This window comes from Crocodylus siamensis, chromosome 1 (genome assembly GCF_052110815.1).
Source record: "Crocodylus siamensis isolate JL-2025a chromosome 1, ASM5211081v1, whole genome shotgun sequence".
NCBI classification, from domain to species: Eukaryota; Metazoa; Chordata; order Crocodylia; family Crocodylidae; genus Crocodylus; species Crocodylus siamensis.
The window spans coordinates 303,639,616-303,659,747 of NC_143395.1; the positions used below are offsets into that span (position 1 = coordinate 303,639,616).

At 42.7% G+C, this 20,132-nt stretch overlaps 1 protein-coding gene across 3 annotated transcripts in view; it reads right to left on the reverse strand.

The window, feature by feature from the left end:
- The window catches only part of EDAR (ectodysplasin A receptor), a 127,764-nt gene extending 112,526 nt beyond the window's left edge, over positions 1–15,238 (reverse strand). For all 3 annotated transcript variants that reach the window (XM_090021429.1, XM_090021410.1, XM_090021419.1), the window contains exon 1: positions 14,936–15,238. The gene's annotated coding sequence lies outside the window, so the exon portion shown is untranslated. The remainder of the gene's footprint in view (positions 1–14,935) is intronic.
- Between the last annotated feature and the right edge of the window lie 4,894 nt (positions 15,239–20,132).

The window sequence follows — 20,132 nt, forward strand, 5'->3', positions numbered from 1 at the left end:
AAATGTTATAGCATGAAGCCTGTGACATCTTCAGATAATGCACTGTAAGGGTACTAAGGAAATCATGACTGTGTAACTTTGGCTTGTTTTGCAGAGGGTCACTTTATCAAAACCTCATCAAAGTGTTACAAATGTAAAGTTCTTCCACTGAAACATTGAAATTTAGTTTTTTCTTACACATGTGTCCTTCTAAGAAGAAAAAAAAGGCGGGGGTACAGATATACACACAAGAAATCTCCCTAATATTTGGACTTAGCAAAGCAATGCAGAAAACATGTTGATCAGCAGAAAACACTGGACAAGATTCTGATATTGCTACTCATAGTAAATTGTACCAATATTGACAGAACAGAGTAAGGGCTGCAAAGTTCCTAAAAAAAAAAGCCAAAAATAAGTGTATTGTAATTATTATATCCTATTTACTTGAATCCAAGATGAAGTTATTTTCCTCCAATCAGTGTGTGGGGAAAAAAGGCTCACCCTAGATTGAGTACTGGCCCTGAGCAGGCAGTGGCTCAGCTCCAGCTTCACCCCGCTGTCCAAATTCAGGGCTAAGCTGCTGCCTGCCCTAGGCTGGGGTGACTTGCGTGATGTGGGAGAGGGATTGCAGTGAGGGTGAGGGGTGCACAGACAGGGGAGACCACATGGTGTGCAGCTTGGGATAAGTATGTGGAAGACTGTACCACCTGCACCCCTGATGCTTCCCTGCGGCTCCCCTCCCCCACAAATGCTGATCTCCCATCACTTACCTTCAGCTCTGGGTCCAGCCCCTCTGGCCCTGACCCAGTCAGGCATGGAGCAGCCACTGCTGCTTCTGCTTGGCCAGGCAGAACCAGGGCCATTGGCAATGACTGTTCTAGAGCTAGAGCCAGAGCTGCCACAGAAGGTAAGCAGTGGAGATGCAGGGGTTGGGGGCGGGCAGCAGGGGGACCAGGTACAGGCAGGGGAGGGGCAGGTGACAATGTGGCAGGCACCAAGAACAAGCAACAGGGAGACAAGCACAGGCATGGGGAGGCAAGGGATAGGGGGCAGCGGGCAAGTGGCAGAGAGGTAGGCACTGTGTGGGCAAGTGGCAGGGGACAGGCAGCAGGAAGGCAGCCACAGATATAGGGGGCATGCACGGATATGGGGGCAGGAGGTAGGGTGGCATGTTGAAGGGTGGTGGGCAGATAGCAGGGGGAGTGGGGAGCCAGTGGCATGAAGGGATAGGATCAGGCATGGAAGGACAAGGGGCAGGGCAGCAAGAGGGGGGATGTGACCCTTCACTCTCTGTCATTGTTTTCCACGCGACAGCGGTGCAGAGGGAACAAATTTACAACAACCTTCCAATACTTAGGAAAAATAAAACTGATGCATGAATTTTCATGTATAGAATCTAATTATTTGGGCATTGTCTTAAATTCAACATCATCTTGGATGTACTTGTCATAGAATAATTATGCTCTGTATATATGAATGTCTGGAAATGAACAGTTATTAGATATCACCACTTCACTCATAACATATTGTCATCAATTATCACCTCCAATAAAGTTATACCTTCCCACAAATCTCAACTATGCCATGTTCTTGTGTTCTGAAATAATATATTACTGAAGACATATAGCAAACTGCACTTTTTTAGCTTCACTAAGATTTCTGTACTTATTTATTCCCAGGATGCACTTTAGCGTATTTTACAACTATGCACATTTTTTCTACTTCAGCAAATTGATAGAGTATTAAGATACTCCTTATGAGTGAAGCGAAAAGACTTTTTGGTTGGTATTTAGAATTTACTGAATATATATGATCTATCCTGGTCAGAGAACTGGTAGATTTACTTGCTTACCGACTTGTACTATGGGGTTTTCTTTAATGAATTAATAGTGTATATTTTAGAAGTACGTAGCACAACAGTATGACTCACATTATTTTTCAGTTTTCTGGCTGTTCTGAAAACTTGAAAAAAAATACAATTTCATCCCCAAATCTTTTTTTTTCTTTTTCCTCCAGTAGATCACAAATTTTATTTCGAGACAAATGAAATGTTAGTTTCCATTCCTGGCATTTCAAGCTTCTTTTTAAATAAAGGCAAAGGAAATTTGGAAACATAAGACCAGCTTCACCCACAAATAGGAAGAGATGCTGAGTCAAATTTTATACACAGTTATCTAGTGGTTAAAGCCATAATCTGGAATATAGAACGTATGGATTCAACCACAGACATTGTTCTGTTCCAGATTTAGAGCATAGACACTATAGGTCTCAGAAGAGTATCATAATCCCTGGGCTTTGGGGTAGTGGAGTGTGAGTCCCTTTCAGTCTGTTGAGGTATTGAAAGGCTTGTATAAGTAATTGCATAAATAATTATTGTATTGCATTAAATTTTATAATTAATTATTCATTGGGAGAGGACTATATTCTAGATTTCCCCCATCAAGTGGAGTGTCTATACCATCAGGATATAAAATCACTCTCACTCAAGTAGTGTTCACCCTCTCTATCAGTAAGCAAATGTGATTTTACAACTTATTAATACATTCCTAACATTATATGCATTTCTGGAAAATATGAGCAGGCAAAGGCAAAGTTATGAGCAGGGTATGAAATCCCACATTTTATTCCAGGGTTTCACTTTTTCAGACAATATTAGTCATTTATTATTTTAACTTTTCCATGTCTTTGTGCATTTTTTATGAGGTGGCAAAGCTAGATTTGGTTGGATAAGGTAAGTAGGGTGTGTTTCTTTAAAAAAACCCCTCAAAAAAGCCCCTAACTTTCTTGTGGAAAACATTTAATTTTCTTCAATTAGCAGTAGAGCCTCCAGTAGACTGGACAAACACTTACAAATATTCTATGAGAAACACTCCTACTGTAGCAGGGGAATTAAATGGAAGCCAGCTCCATGAAAAGATTTCAACTCTGCAACCAGGAGCCTGACTTCAGTGCTTTCCTATCTCGTAGAACCTACAGCCCTAAGTTTAAGTCTGTCTAAACCTTTTGTACTAGGTATGAGGAGGATGGGATCCATGAAAATCAGCCTGCTAGTTTCAGGCAGCTCCAAGAGTAGCTAGAAAGAAATGCTGAGGGGAAGGAGACAGTCACCTAGTTCCAGATTCACTCAGCATTTACAAGCTATGAACTCCCTTGCATTCAGCACCTAAATCAAAACACTGGAGGAGGAGGAGGAGGAGGAGGTGGTGGTTGTGCTTCTCCTGGCCCCATTTTGCCCAAAGTGCAGTGGTTTGAACTCTCTATGCAGAATATGGGAGACTGGGAGTAAAGCCCATCTTCTATCTGAGGAGACACGAATCCACATTTCCCACCTCTCAGGAGTCCTAGATTTCATCTAATACTGAATCTGAGTCAAAATAGAAACCATTTTAACATCTAAAGGGGACAGTAATCCCACCAGTTTGCTCTGTGTAAACTCATTACCATACCAGCAATGAACTTGCACAACAGCATTTCATAATGATTTTTTATCCCAAAGGATTTCACACTGTCTCTGCTAAGCTGTCTTATGACAAAACCTTTCCAAAAGTGACTTATGTCTACAAGTATGACTTGCTTACTGCTACTGGATTAGTTATTCTCTGCAGCTGTATATGAAATTGCTAACTCTTGGCCCAGTACCCAGCTAGGGGAGATTTCTTGTTAGTTCCAGGCTTGAGCACTGTGATCTCTTCTTCTTTTACCATTCGGATGCTTGTTTTTTCTTGTATTCTGTTTTAATGCCTGAACAAGTCAGTACCTTTCTACACTATTTCTTTCCATCTATGTAAATAAAATTAAAGTTGATATTGAGAAGATGGAGCCTGGTTGTGCAAGTGAAGGAAGCACCCCAACAGCCAAACTATTTGAAAAATAAATCTATAATGTTTCTTCAGCTCAGCACTCTAAAAACCCCACTACTTATCCTGAAAACTGGAAAAACAGGATATCAGACAACAATGTGAGATATTAGCATCAAGACGTTAGACATTCCTGAAATTTTTTTTACATTTTTTGTAGGCAGAAATGCTACCCTCACTTCTAAAATGTAGATCTGTCTCTTAGCCATGTGAGAAACTTCCATTAATATCCAAATGATAAAATAATATGGTTGTTTCTGCTCAGGTAATTGGTATCCAAACTTTTCATGAAGAAAATTGAAAAAAATGTCAGACATTTCTGAAGTGACTTTGAATTAATGGTTTGGAATGAATTGGGGGGTTTTGTGGCTAGATCTACTGTTGGGAATTAATGTTTTCCATTTATCAGTGTTTTTAAACAATTTTAATAGCTTATATTTCTCATGTGCTAAATGGTGCACATAGCAAATGGGCATACTTTTGAATCCCACTGAATGCCTGCTACCCACACTGAGGAAATGCACCTCTAATGATCAACTAATTAATATATCTATATATGTAACAGTGAAAGGATACTTTTTACATTTTTGTACCCAAAGACAAAATATCTAAATTCAGATCATGGGAAATGGTAACAAATTAAAAATAAGCCTGGACCACAATGAGACAGCACAACATGGAAAGAGTAAGGAGTAAGCAAAGCCTTTAAGTACATATGTAACTTTAAGTACACAGATAGTCCCACTGACTTTGGTAGGACAAACTTCTTGCATAGTCAAAGACATGCTTATATAGTTTGCTGGCTCAGAGTTGCAATATATAGGATCATGTCTACATTTCCATAGCTACATATATTACAAAACCCAGGAATTAAAGAGAAACCAAAAGCCCAAACTTATCCCAGCCCTTTTATTTCACATGTTCTGTCTGCTGAGTTGATCAACTTTTTCAAGCCAGTACTGCCTATTCTAGAAAATTGTGTTGATGCTGCTAGGTAAAAAAGCAAGCATCCTGCTCCTCACACCTTCAAAGCTATAATTTAAAGTTAACATTGCATTTCTTTTCATCTTTTTTATTACTTACGCTTACAACAATCCTGCTTTGCCACAGATGGTTTCCTGTTATTTCTGCCAAATGCAAACTAGCTGTAAAACTTGAAAAGGTTTTGATGCTGTCACTCCATGAAAAATTGCATCTACAGGGGAAAATTAAATATAAGCCTTATCCTTTAATTGCTTTAATCTTATTTCATAAGTGAACTTTTTTACCTCCAGCCCCAACTCAAAGCTTCCGATAACAACCTAAAGGGTAAAATATAGTTATGTATTTCAGTCAGGTATAATGCGTTCATTATCAAAAACAAAAAAAAGAGAAGAGAATTATCTGTTCCCCTTCAGGTCAAGACCAACCAATCAGTCCCCAAAAGCTAACAAGAGCAGTGCTTTTGCCTCAGCTTCACAAAATATGTATTGTCATTTCTATTAAAAAATATTAAAGCTCTGTCTGCAGCCACATATTAAGGAAATCTATCATTCTAGCAGATAAATTAATAGAAAATAGTTTAGATATTCCTAAGGGGAAGAATTCTTCACTCCTTATGCAGGCAAAACTCCCAGAAACTACAAAAGATGTGCTTTAGAAAGAGTTCAAAGAAAAATTAAACATTAAAAATTCCTTTTAATATAGTGGCATGAATACTCATGTAGTGTGTTGCGGGTGTGCGTGTGAAAGAAAGAAGGGGAGAGAGAGAGAATACACAGTGGGATATAAAGTGTATTATCAGCAGGAGGCTGGAATGACTGTGTTATTCTTAAATGCTGAAGCTACAAGTGAGTTATTTAAGTCCTTTCAAATGTATGCCAGTAAAGCTTTCATGCCCTACCACTTATTTAAAATGATGAAAACAACACTCGGTTCAACCTGCTCACTCCTTGCTCAAAGACTCCGTTCATAGTCAGGAACTCATGGCTCTCTACATTAGCATATACCTCAGTCTCCCTTTGTTTTTTCTTATCCAGCCTAGATGAAATAACCAGACCAAGAAGCCTCCCTTAAAATCAGGGCACTTATGGACCAAAGAGTGCACACCAGAGTCTTAGAGTTCTTAGGAAAAAAAACCCTGCCAGCCACCTCATTTCTTCTGCTGAGGTCCTTATGTGGGATCTCAACAATCATGCTTCCTGCCGTGCCACACGTGCAAGGCAGGAGGTACAGTTGTGGGATCTAGCATCAGATCCCATCATGCCATATTGCCAGTGCAGAAAGAAGCCAATCCTGAGCTTCCCCTGCACTTGTAAAGAGCATTGCTAGTGCATTCCCAGCCTTTGCCTCTGGAGCACATGGGAGACTTGAAAGACTCTGATGTACTCCAGAGACTGGGAGTGATGGCCACACGTTCAATTAAAGATGTGATAGGAACCAGCCACAAAGTTATTGCATATTGTTCATATAATAACTTTGTGATTTATTCCTCCCTTTATCACAGTATTAATGGAATTAACATATGGCCACGTCACTACTTAAGATGTGATTAATGTCTTAAGTATAATGTTTCTCAGTGGCTTGAGTGACTGAGCCTGGTCTCTTTTCTGGCATTCATCATAACACTGTTGCCTTTCTTCTAAGGCACACAGTTTGAATAAAGCATTCCTTTTGTAAGCAGCTTTCTTTCTAATCTGCCAGTCCAACGCACAGAAAAATGGATTTTTGTATAAACAATAACTATGGGCAGATATAGCCTGATCCAACATCCAATGGCTTTGCTAGAAAATGGATCACACCCATAATCCTTTGGTTCAGTTTGGTCATTTGGTCACCAGCCTAATTGTCTGTACCAGGCGCACACAGTCAATTAAATGAGTGTAAACCACCATTGTATAACTTTTATGATTTCTATGATTTTCCCAAAAGAAACCACAAATTGTGACATAAAACACACAACTGCTGCATCACAGACATGTCCCAATGCACTGTACTGTATTACTGTTGATGTTTCCCTTCCTCTAGCCAATGCCATCTGTTATCTGTTTAGGTCTGCTTGCAATAGTTAGTATTTTATAACAACTGAAAGCAAGGAAAAGAACAACGGAAAATTATTTATCTAAACTAGACAACATATATATGTAGATGTACATGCACACACCCCTCCAGTTGGCAATATCTTAGTGGAGGCTTTTTCTGTCTTGAAAATATAAAGAGAAAACATGCTTCAAAGGAAAATTATGTTTGAATGATATTAACTATACATTATGTGATACTTTGGTCTGCCTTTCCCCGTATCGACTTCTTCTCCAAGTGGGTCCTCCTGTCTTTTGTTAAAAATTTAAAATTTTATATTATCACCAACTCCCAACCAAGGAAAGGAAGTGGCAAAACTTCTGATCACACAAAGCTGACACATTCCATGCTGCTTCTCAATATTTTGTAGGTATACATTAAGGGTAGGATTTTCAGAAGTACTCAGCATTGGCATAACTGTGCTTCTTTTGAAGTTGGTGATAACATTTTTTGCTGATTTCAATGGGAACAGAATTAGGTCAACACCGAGCACCTTAAGAATCTTACCTTAAATTTTAATTTATGATGAATAAGGTCCTATGGTGTAGAACAGGTAAAACCTTCCACTGTCTCTGACTCCAGGAAGCAAGAATCTAATATCTGCTTTAAAAAGTTTCTGTTGATTTTTACCTTCATTCCCTTTCCCTTAAATTCTATCAATGTCAATTTCTCTCCCTTCCTCCCTCTAAGATGCTTGGTCCTGCTGTGTGATGCCTTTCATTTCATTCTCATCACTGACAGAAGCCGGTCTGCAAAGCCCTACTTGTCATCGGTAAGTGATTACCGCATACCTCATCCTGTACCTTCTCCTAGGCAATAGAATGAATAAGTGATTGGAAAGAAAATGGTATCCCTCCTATCAAACATTACAAAAAAGAACATAGGTATGATTTCCTAAACCAACCATTAAAATGCCTCTTTTTAAAAATATCAAGCCTTTATTTTTTCTAACTTAGTTCTGCCTTGCTTGAATGATGGTTTGATATTGTTTCTTTGTTTTGAGTTATTGCTGGAGGAGTACCCAGCCACTTCCATAAGTTAAAACTCACTTAACACTGGATCCAGTATGTGACTGAATTTGGTAGGTTTGATCTAAATTCAAATCCACAATGCTGTCAGATGGAGGACAAGTGCTATTCTAACAAAACTCTAGCTACATCAGAGCTCCAGAAAGGAACCAAAACTTCAGATCTTCCCAGAGTCTCCTATGGCTTGCTTAGACTTAGTCTCAAGAAATTGTTGAGACTTGTTCCAATAAATCAGATGCTATTAGCACAATCTTTGGAGGAAGAGGTTCTACTGGAATAGAAGATTATTATCATTATTGCTCAAAGACTCGATTAGCAAGGAGATCTAAATATAAATATTTTAGGGCCTGAACCTATGTTCCGTTTTTCAAAAAAACATTTCATTTAAGGATTAATCTGGAAAGGAGGGATGGTTTAGGTTTGAAAATTAAATAACTGGGGAAAGGAAAGGGGATATAAGAAGCTTGACTGAAATCATTAATAATGAAATGGGGCCTGAATCAATCAAAATTTCAGGAGTCCACAAAAAAAATCAGTTCTTGGCCCTATAAACTCTTGTCTCCATCCCTTCCTGTATCCTAAGCAGGCTCTTGCTACTCCATACCCTACCCAACAAGCATTCCTTAGATAAAATTGAGTCCTCAGGTCTTTATTTTAGGAGCTTCCAGGCCAGCTCTTGGAAATTGGGCTCATCAACCCTTCTAACATCATGTGCAGAATATGCCAGGTGAGAGTCACAAAACATGCTACAGTCATCTCCAGTCCATCTAGATTGCAGCCCACCTACAGTGTAGAGAACAAGAATTTGAGATTTTTCACTCCTTATGGCTGTTGTAAGGCAGAGGGTGGCTATCACAATCCTTTTTTTCTTGATCTTCTTTAGCTTCTCAGAGCTGTTTCCAAAGGAGATCAACTGAATCTAGCCTCTGACCATCTTTAGAAAATGTTGAAAATACCTTTCTATTGCAAAATTAAACTGACACTTTCCCTTTCCACCAAAACCCCTTCTGACCAAACATGGAAATTGAATAAATAAAATCTAAAACCTAAAAATAAAATACCTTAATCTCTATAGAGCTCTTAAGCTGAAAAAAGGAGAAAACACCATGAAGTTCATCGGAGACTTGTCTATTGATATTGATTTTACATGGCAGGTGCTCGGATACCATAGCAATGTGCGGGTGTATAAATCTGATGGATGGGTGGAATGGAGGAATGAATAATGGACCAAGATTTAACATTTTGAGATGTTTGCAAAAATATCACTTTTGATAGTTAAAAAGCCAGTGATCACAAGCATTAGTTTGGGGAAATGTGACTCTTCTTTCCCCCTCTGGATTCTGAAAGCCAAATCCAGTAGAGAAAACTTTGAAGATGATTTCATTAAAAAGCAATGTCAGCTAATGCCTTAAAAAGGTCTTCGTTCACCTTTTTCCTTCTTTGTTTTTAATAACCCACTTAGAAGTTTGACAAAAATATTTTCCCTGCATTAGTTTAAATTTTTCTGTTTGGAATGAAACTGAAACCTAGCTACTTTTGCTTAATGGCTTCATATTATAAATGTGTCATTGTGTCAAAACACATCTGTGCAATACAGTTATCAGTTGAAATTAACACAATTCTGGAAAGGGCATTTGATCACTAACCGTTGCCTTGCCGCTAATGAAGGTTGAGCACAAGACATTGCGTGTGAAACCGTGGCTTCACTGAAGTCAGTGTTTGGAGGATAGGGGTATTTGTGGTTTTCTTTGCGGCACTCTTTTTTTTTTTTTAATCTATGGTAACTAGCCACTTGATCTTTACAGGGTTTATTAGTCCAGCTAGCAACAGAGGAGGAATTCTACCACCCAGCCCTTCCCTAAGGACTTCTAAGTATTAGGAAGGAAACACTTTTCCTTTCTGCTGGCCTCATCTCTGAAACTGCTGGTTGAGAAGGAGCACATTTTCTTTTGAAGACTGCATAAAAAAAAGGCACTGGATTCCAAGAGGGACTAGGAAACTGGCTTCTGGAGACAGGAAAGGCGAGGTGTGGGGAATAACTGGGACAGTGTTAGGGGAAAATGAATTCTGCTTACATCAGTAAACATGTAGGAGTTGTTGTGCTTCCAGACCTTACAAAGGATAGCAGGGTATGGTTGAAACAGACCCGCATGTAGAAGCTCATGTTGCCATTTAGCCATTTTAACTGAGCAAAAGAACCACCTAGATATGACCTGAACCCCAATTCCATCCTAGAATGGTTAAAGGAATAATTTCCATTGAGGATATTAGAGGGCAAATCCCTCTAGTGATGACAACACAAACCTCCCCCCCATTCTCCTAACCGATTGTTCTATCTTGAAAGCATAGCTTGTGAAAAATGACAAAATAGTCCTGGACTATTTGCCTACCTATACTGTACTGACTCAGGGGCCATCATCTCATCACCTCTGCCAAGAGATACCAGACAAAAATGTAAAATTCTAACTTTTATTTAAAATTGAGGCAGTTTACAGAGGGGATTTCTACAATCACACCTTATGGTGCAACCTCAGATAAGTACAGCCCTGTTTTTCAAATGACTTGCCTTCTGTTTAGGATTACAGGGAAGTAGGGCTAGAAGGAATTTCACAAGGTCATCTAGTCCAGTCCCCTGCTCCAGAAAGGATCATCCCCGACTAAATCAATTCAGCCAAATGTCTGTCTAACCTATCCTTGAAAAATGCTAAGGATGGAGATTCCACAACTTCTCTAGGGCGCCTATGTAATGTACGTGAGCCAGGGAGAAGTCTGCAGAGGTGTGCTGACTGTTAATGTAAACTACAATTCCCAGAAATACCCAGGGGCTGGGGGAACAAAGGAAAAAGGAAGAGGAAGCTTGAGGTTGGAGCAAAGGGGAAAGAGAGAGTAGTGTGTATGTGGAGCCTGGTCAGCCCTATGCAGAGGAGTGCACAGTGGAGCTGGAAATCTCACTGGCTCAGTCAGCCCGAACAGTGGACTGAAGAGCTGGACTCAGACTTAGGGACACCTGTAGGCTGTTGTTGAGCAGTCTAGGGGCTAAAGGCTTGCCCAAAGGTGTGGGGGGAAATTAAGGTGCTGAGTATAGGTTATCACAGTGTTGATATTTCTTTATCATTTACCAGTTCCCTCCTTTTGTCCTGTTTGCTTTTGACCCTAACCCCTATATAAACATGGGAACTCCCCCTTGCTGCTTGTGCCGGTATCTGGGGCTGCAGGGTTGGCACATCTGTTCCAGTGCTTGACCACCCTCATAGTCAGACCGTTCCTCCTAATCCATTGGTGACACATGGGGGTGCATGCAGGTGCACATGAGCCCTCTGAGATTGGCTGCGCACCCCCTGGAAGTGCCAGCCACAAAACCAAAAGTGCAGGTGGAAGTGCGCTTCCAGTTTCGCCGCTGGTGGTTCCAGCCTTGGTGATCAGCCGCTGGGGGACCTCCCCCAGCCAGCGATCTGGTGTCCCTGGACTCAGGAGGCACCAGTCGCCCATGTCCTAATCTCTAACCTAAATTTCCTCTGCTGCAACTCGAGGCCATTGCTTCAAGTCCTGTCCCCTACAGCCACAGGAAAAAGCCCTTCTCCATCCTCTGTAGTCACCCTTCAGGAATTTGGAGGCAGTTTTCAAATTCCACTTCAGTCTCCTCTTTTCCAGATTAAAATAACCCTATCTCTTTCAGCCTTTCCTCATAGGTCTTGTCTTCCAAGCCCTGATCATTGTTCTGCTCTCTGCTGGATTCTTTCCAAATTGTCCACATCTTACTTGTAGTGTGGGGCCAAAAACAGTACTCAAGGTGAGGCCTCACCAGTGCTGCACATAACAGACAAGTCACTTCTCTTGATCTTCTTGTGTCTCTATAGCACGTTTGACCATTTTTTTTACACATGCTTGTTCGTTGTATTTTGCAAGGTCTTTCATTGTACATGCACCTTCATGTACTTCTCTTGATTTATAGCAAGGATTCTGCTTTTCTCTGATTAAAAAAAATCCCAATTCTCAGATTGAAAAAAGTAACCCAAAATCCACGTTAATCACAAAATTTTTTTAAAAAGTAACCCAAAATCCACATTTTTCTGTGATTAAAATGAAACACCACTATATGGTGTTGATCCAACACCACTGTATGGTGTTTCATTTTAATCATGGAAAAACGTGGATTTTGGGTTACTTTTTTTAATCCAAAAATTGGGGATTTTATTTATCAGAGAAAACCAGAATCCCTGTTTATAAGTAAGGGTGTACCCAACTTGAGGAGGCAGCCAGCCAATTTTGCAGGGAGATCATGAGGTTGGCCACCATTTTTGTGAGCTGACTGCAGCAGGGCCTCCCCATGCCTCTGACTGGCCGAGGGCCCCCAGTGGCTCTGCTCCTCACCGCTGATTGGTTGAGGGCTGTCCATAATATGGCCCTGCCCCTCACTGCTGATTGGTTGTGAGGGCTGTCCATCATGCAACCTGGCCTTATGCCACTTATTAGTGGATGGGGTGGGACCACATGACTGGCGCCTCTCTCAGCCAATTAGCTGTGAGGGGCAGGGGAGGCCATCATCATGGGCTTCCCTTCGTGCGGGCAGCCCCCTTCCTCCTTCCCCCCAGTGAGCTGGCTGGGCTACCACAGCCATGAGGACTGCTGGCTCCATCTGGGGAGCAAGCATTTTGTTTTTTGTAAGTTTTTTTTTCCACAGATTTTGCAGGCATTGCCTGATTTCGCAGACAATGCTGGATTTCGCAATTTCTGCGAAATCTGCAAAATTGCAATTTGTGTAGGTCCCTATTTATAAGTGACACTCCTGTTAACATACCCAATATGCTTTTTTGCAACAAAAGCAAACTATTACCTCGTATTCATCGTATGCTTCAAGTAACAAAACTGTGATACCTTAAAATGACTATCTTTCTTCATAAACTGACACTAAAATGAAACATCATGTTTTCAACCACTTTCCATGAAAACATATTATGGAAATACTCCTCTAAGTGCTAGCCACTTGCTAGGGAGAACGCAGTGGGATTTTCTGAGTGCATGCTAATTTGATTTTCCTTCTATAGCCAGAATACTTTAGGGTGAATTACAACAGCACTTTGATCTTGGGTGGGGACGAGGAAGGGAGCAGCAGGAGGGGAGAAGAAACATTGAACCAAATTCTGATCTTGGTTAAACCAGTATCAGTCAGCTCCACTGAAAAGTTACTCTGATTTAAAGTGATGTAAGAGAGAAAAACATTTGGCCCATTGAGCACAGTTTAGAGCCATATAAACTGCTGCCAAAAACAATTTTCTTTCTTTACTTGGAAATTTTATGTGTGTACTAAGAAGTGTAAATGTACATGCCTTGCAGGAATAATTACAAACATTAACATTTTCATAATTATTTTCTTCATGGTGGCTTTCTGAAGTGTTACATTCCAAAATCTAAATTGTTTTTGACTTCATATTTCTCAGGTACTAATGACAGCCAAGAAAGATTAATGGAATACTGCTGATCTTAGTCACTTGGAACTGACTTCCTTTTGCTCAGTCAAGCTAATTTCCCTTCCAACTGTTGTGATCTTTCATAATTTTCCCCATAGAAGTATGTCCAATATTTCCATTTCCAGACCTGCTGCTAAATATTGCAGTGTCCAACAGTACCACCTCTCTCTTTTTAGAGAGGAGGGAGACTGGTACCAGCTTGGGCTAATCCAGCAACCTTATTCCAATGAGTAAAAATTGCAAGACTGAATGCTTTTCTTGTGGTCTTTCTTCGGCATAAAACCAGACTCTTTGGGCGCATCTACACATCACCCTACATCACCATAGCAACGCACTACATCACCATATGACACCCTACAATGACATAGTGATCGTGTGAGTCTACACATGCCTGGCAGCTACCTCACCATAGTGGCATGCTCCCCCATTTTAGCATCCCACTCTGGCGAAGTGGTGGTTAAAACTAACCGTGTGCCAAGAGGAAGTGCTAAAACACGGCACAGTAACAACGTCACCATAGGGCGACATGTAGATGTGCCCTTTGGGTCACATTCTAAGCTGGTGGTAGATCAGCATAACTCCACTGAGTTCAGTTGAAGGATCTGTCCCTTTATCTTGCAGGACAAAGAACTCAAACACAAAGTTTGACAATTAATTAATTTTCCATTTAACACAAAGTGTTCTCTAACATTTTTATCATCCTCTGTGTCCATACCACAACCATAGCACTGTCACTTTAAACTAGCTACCTTGGGTATTGGTAACTGTGCAGCTACAGCACCCGGGAGCTTTTCATAAGCTAATTTGACCATCTACTCACATGGGTTTCACAGCCTGCACTGTGTTCCATACTGTCACAGGAAGACTATTCATCATATACCCAAACTAGCTATTTTAAAGCTAGACCCAACATGTCTACTTTAACGTGGCTAAACAGTATACTCATGGGTCTGGTATTGTTCCATGATTTGCTTTTCCACATATGACTCAGGCTCCACAATGCTCTTCAATAGTAGGGAAAAACATCTGCTGGGAATGAAACTCAGCATTCAGTAACTCTCATCCCAGTGTCTTGTAGAAATGTTCTTTATCCAGAAAAGCATAGTGATATTGTAAGATGTAGAGGCTACCTTTATATACTGTGACATGCAAAGACTGAAACAACAATTCCCCAAAAGTATTCTTCCACTCAGTGAAAAAACACTATGCCAAGTACTTCCAAAGTAGTTTGTGGACTGAAGGGAACACAGTTACCTTCAATAATAAATATGTCAAAAATAAGTTTAGCATGAGGAAATTCCTGTGCTTTTGATCCAGTATGTGACTAAGAGTTTCTAATATATGCAGAAATAAACAAAGAAAAGTTCTTTGGTTTAATGGCTTGGGGAAAAACACTCACCGAAGTGTAGAAGTTGGTCATAATAAATGTAAAACAACATGCTTTTGAGTAATGCTCTTTGATTGTTATCCTACGACAGCAGTATTCCTGCCGGAGAAAAGCATCTAGTCTTAAAAAAGAAAGAAGAAACGCATTTTACAGTCTTACCTGGTGCAGATTTAATTAATACAACCAAGATCCAGCCGGGAAATCAGTCTCTGAATAAAGTGCTAGTAGTAACCAATTCAAATAAGGCAAGAGGTTTCGCAGGTGCTGTAGGTCAGGGACAGTCAGGTGGTGAGTCCTGTGTTTGTGAAAAAATGTTCGTGAGTATCCAGCTCTGCTGAAGTGTGCTGACATACAGGATAAACCTTCCACTGTCAGTCCACGCTCACTTTGCTGTTTCAGAAAACTTCCCAAGAACTCTTCATTTGCTGTCTTCTTTACAGCATGGGAGTTTCAAAACTACAGTGAGTGTAAATGGGGCTAGCTTTCTGTAGAAACTCACTCACACCACCTAGAGGTGTACTGCAGCATCAGAAAAGCCTGCACAGACCTGACAGTTGCTCTTTTTCCAGCTTCCCCCCATGACCCTCATTTTTATACATCTTGGGTATGTCTACACATGCACTGCCACTGCACAGTTGGTACTGCACAGTCATTTAATACTTGCTTTAGCTAAAGTTATCCTTTAGCTAAAGCAAGTATTAAATGACTGTGCAGTACCCACTGGTACTGTGCAGTCCCAGTGGCGCATGCATCTTTTCCAACCCTACTGCACAGTAGCAATGAGCTACTGTACACTAGCTTGTTGCTACTGTGCAGTAGCAGCAGTGTCACAGTTATTGCCCACTGTTGCTACGTCACCGTAGCTCATCACTACAGGGACATAGTAGGGACATAGTGTCTTGTGTACATGTGCCCCTTACGTACTTCTTCCAGCTTTGCTCCTCTCGTTTACCTGCACACAAATCACTTCAAGATAAAAAGACTCTTTTTTATGTAACAGGCACGGAGAGGCCAAGCATAACAGTTGTAACAGAAGAACCTTGATTTTACAAAGGTCTCAGAGATGGAGCAAGTAGGAAATTTTGTGATTGAACACATTTTTGTCAGCCAGTGATGATTCATCAACTTCAAAATATTGAACAGGAACATCTCAATTTGGCGGGGACATCTGTGGAGACCAAAGGGGAGGAATCTATCTGAAATCTGAAGCTCTTCCTTGCTCTTTGGCAATGGAGCTAGGGTCACTGGGCTGCACCGGAGGCGGGTCTTTCCAGTATTGAGGATTTGCCTGGCATGCTCTAGCTCACAAGAATGAGTTGTGGGAAGCTCAGGAAATCTCTGTGAATCACAAGCAGCCAATGGAGTGAACTGTTTTCAAGGGGATACCAAACTTTTGCAAAACCAGATGTCCCTAACATGGAGAAGTAACCTGCAAATATTTAGTACAGCATTAAAATTCAGCCCATAAAAATTACAAATATATTTTTGGGTATCTAATTTCAAATGCCATTAATTCAAATATAATGAGGAGTTATATTAACACAAATATTTCTGTGTACATCCACATCTAATGTCAAAGTTTTGCTGAGTTTAGTGATTCTATGAAGAACATTTTTCAGATTGGGTGGAGGAGGCTGCCAGCTCCCATGGCATTTTGTAAATTCAAGGTTCATAAGATTTGGATTCTTCTTTGTGTGAAATCCTTACTGTCAAAAAACTTTACAACTGACCTTGCCACCACCAAATTCATAAGCAAAGGTGATAGGCAAAATGTGCATACATTGTGGGCGTCAAGTACCTGTGCCCATTGCCCATCACTTTCCTTACCTCTTTAACTCCATATCTGTAAGCCAGTTTGAAACTATATTTAAAGACTATTTTATGTTATTAAGGATGCTTTTGATTTAAGTCTTTCCAACTTCCCAAAAACAGTGATCCCAACAGAGGTATGCATATGTAGCAGAACCTGACACCAGGGGTTGCTGTGATGCCCCCTGGTGGGACATCACTAGAGTCCTATGCTTGACACCTCTCTGGGCTTTCAGACCCTCTGAGTCCTACACTCAGCACTTCTCTGGGCTCTTGGACCTGCTGGGTCCATTTTAAAGGGTCAGGTGCACTAAGTATCTTGCCACAGCATATACTTTTGTGTTCAGAAGAGAAAACCTCATAGCTGGCAACAGACACCAAATGGCTGAGATTGCTTCAGTTTTACCACTTCCATCTGGGTTGACCTGGGTCTTCCTGACTAAAGTCCAAAGACTATTGGCAGTATGTTTGATGGCTCATTTTATCCTTTTCAATTGCTTCCCTTAGCCAAGTGGTTCCCAGTTCTATTTCCTGGTAGGCCATGGAGGTTGAAGTGGGTGCAAAAGAAGGGGCTGCAGAACAACCAGGAAAAGATAAGTTTGCACTTCTTCAGAGCAACAAAGTCAATTCTTGAGAAGGAGCAGAGCAGGGATGTCCAACCTTTTTGAATATGGGGCCAGATCATGAACTTTTAATCACCCAGTGGGCCGTGAGCCATATTCAAAGACCTCACAGGAAGCGGTATTACATCAGGAAGTGATGTCACGTGACCTTTGACACCAATGAAGTTGCAGGAAGTGACAATGAAATGTGAAGTCTGGAAATGTGGTTTAAAATCCAAAATAAAAAAAATATAAAAGCAACAATGAAATAATACCAAACACTTGACTAAAATAAACACTTTTGCTTCTACTCACTTCTCAATGAATGTGTGTGTGTGGGGGAAATCAGCAGCGTTGACCACTGACCCTCCGCCCCCACTCGGGGACCACCTCCTGCCCACAGCGGTCATTCCTGGACTCTCATGCGCTGCTGACTCGCCTGCCATGACTTTGATGGTTCCGGTTCAGTTCCGACTGTTCGGCGCGTGTCGATCCAGGACTGGGACTCGCTGCGCATGTGGGGTCCCGCGTTGCTGAGGGCTCCTCCTTCCCTACACCCTCACCCAGTCCTCTGGTAATGTGACCGCCTGTCTAGGCCGGCCACGTCAAGATGCCAGTCCAAGCTTCCACTTAGTAGAAGTAGATTACCTTGACAGTCACTACCAGGGATTCCCCCTTTGAGGGGAGTCTGCCTCCTCCCAGCAGGCGTGCCAATGTTCCCCTGGGTAATGCGGGGTTAAGACCCCCCCCCCTTCGTTCCCTTCTGGGCACTCCTCCGCCCTGATTAGGGATCCTCGGGGCACTGCCACTCCACGTGCCTGGAGCACCGGTAGTGCTCTCCTCTTACAGTTTATACGGTATCCATGGAGGAGGAGGAGGAGGAAGGCATGAGTGTGACCTTGTGCTTCCTCCTCATGAGTACACACATGCATGTGGCACCCCCGCATGGGCTCCTCAGCATCCCGCCCGTGGACAAGGCCCCGCTGACAGCCGGGCAGACCTGTTTCATGCTTACATGCTCATCCCCGCACCGGACCACGCCTCCACACCCTGCACTGCCCCTTCCCCGCCAATGCAGTGCAGACTGCCCCTGGTGCGGGGCTTAAAGGAGCCGCGTCATGGGTGTGGAGGGCATGGGGGTGGCACCTCGGGCCAGGCCCTTGGATCCACCTGGTGTGAGTTCACCCAACCTGGCCTCCATGGCTGCAGTCAGGGAAGCTCCCCCCGGGAAGAGGGTCAGCAGTCACCAGGCAGCCAACTGCTTCGTAGTCTGTGTTTCCTGGTCACCTGCTGAAGGGCTGGGGGAGGGACAAGGGGTGGGAATGAAAGTAAACACTGTTTACTTTCATTTCCCATCGCAGCACCTCAGGCCTCAGAAAATGGCTTGGTGGCCATATGTTGGACAAGCCAGGAGTAGAGAATGTAGAGCCATGAAGGACAAATGGGTAGTTATGGGTTCACTGGGTGAAAAGTAACAACTTTCTTTTGCCAAGGGATAATTTATCCAAAGTAAGCATTGGAGGAATTTAGAGTTATCATGTAATCTAAACAGAGTCATATTTTCTCTATGCTTTTTTTCCAGGCTTCTATTGAGAAAAACAAAAATTCGCCAGAATATGGAGGCCCTGAAAATCTATCTGAACTAGACATATATAGGATAGTTTTGTGATACAGTCTACTGGCTGGAATCCTGCTTCTATGAAGGGTTCCACTGACTTCATTTGAGCTCCATATCTTCACAGCATCTACACTGACAAATCCCTATGCAATCCTGGCCTGATACTGGGGGTATCTACAAGTGCACTTTACAGTGGTGCTAATTAGCTCCACAGCAAAGTGTCACCATCTAAACATGCAGTGCTTTTAGGCCACAGTAAAGTAATCAACTGTGCTGTAGGATAGTACTACCCAACACAAGTACTATCCTATGGCAGAGTTATTTAGTGCCCTACAAATGTGTCGATGGTGACCAGGGTTTGCTGGAGCATGAGGATGCTACAATGCAGGCTCTGCCTACTGTCCTCAGCACACTGAGCCCCTCCGTGGCTGCTCCTTGTGCAGTGTGCTCTTGAAGAGGAGAGCAACTGCACCCCTGCATCCCTTCTGGATCTGCCCCTGCTGAACCACATTTTATCTGAAACTCACCATTATCCAAACCATGGTAATGTCTCCTCTGATCCTCGAGCATCTTGAAATTGTTTTGGGAAAGAGCAGGGGTTGGTAATGCCCGGCATGTGTGCCATGCATGGCATGCAAGGCCATTTTGCTTGGCATGCCACTACCAGCCTCTCCGCTCCAGCCCCAATGGGCATGGTGCCAGCACCTGCTGCCTTCCTGGACCCTGAGGCCGGGAGACAGCTGGGGCTGGGGCAGGGAGGCAGCAACTATTTGCAGCCTCCTGGTGCTCAGGTTCTGGGTAGCTGAAGATAGGCATGAAGCCTGGGCTGCCCGGAGCCTAGGCTGGCTGCAGCTAGGAGGCTGCAAACAGCTGCTACCTCCCAGCCCTGGCCCCGGCCTGGGCCCTGGCCCCGGCCCCGGCCCTGGCCCCGGCCCCAGGCTCTGGGGAGGCAGCGTGTGCAACCTGGAGCAGCAGCACACAGAGGGGCCACACAGGGAAGCTGCCTGCTGCTGCAGTATCCACACAGCCCTGGTCATACTTCCCATGTGTGCACAGGGGCAGCGCAGGCAACAGAACAGGGTCATGCCCCTCACTGTTGCCCCCGCCTGCATGGGAAGTGTGGCCAGGGCAGCGGGGAGCTCAGAGTGGCAGACAGCTTTTGTGTGCCTCCCTGCTGTGCCCTGCTGCTCCTGTTTCCACATGCTGCTCTGCAGAGGCGGCAGGGGAGGGCAGCATGGAAGGGAGGATGAGCCCACAGTGCACACCTGCCCTGCCCCTGCCTCTCACACAGATCTGGGGGGGTTGAAGTTCCTTCCCTTCCCCCTGG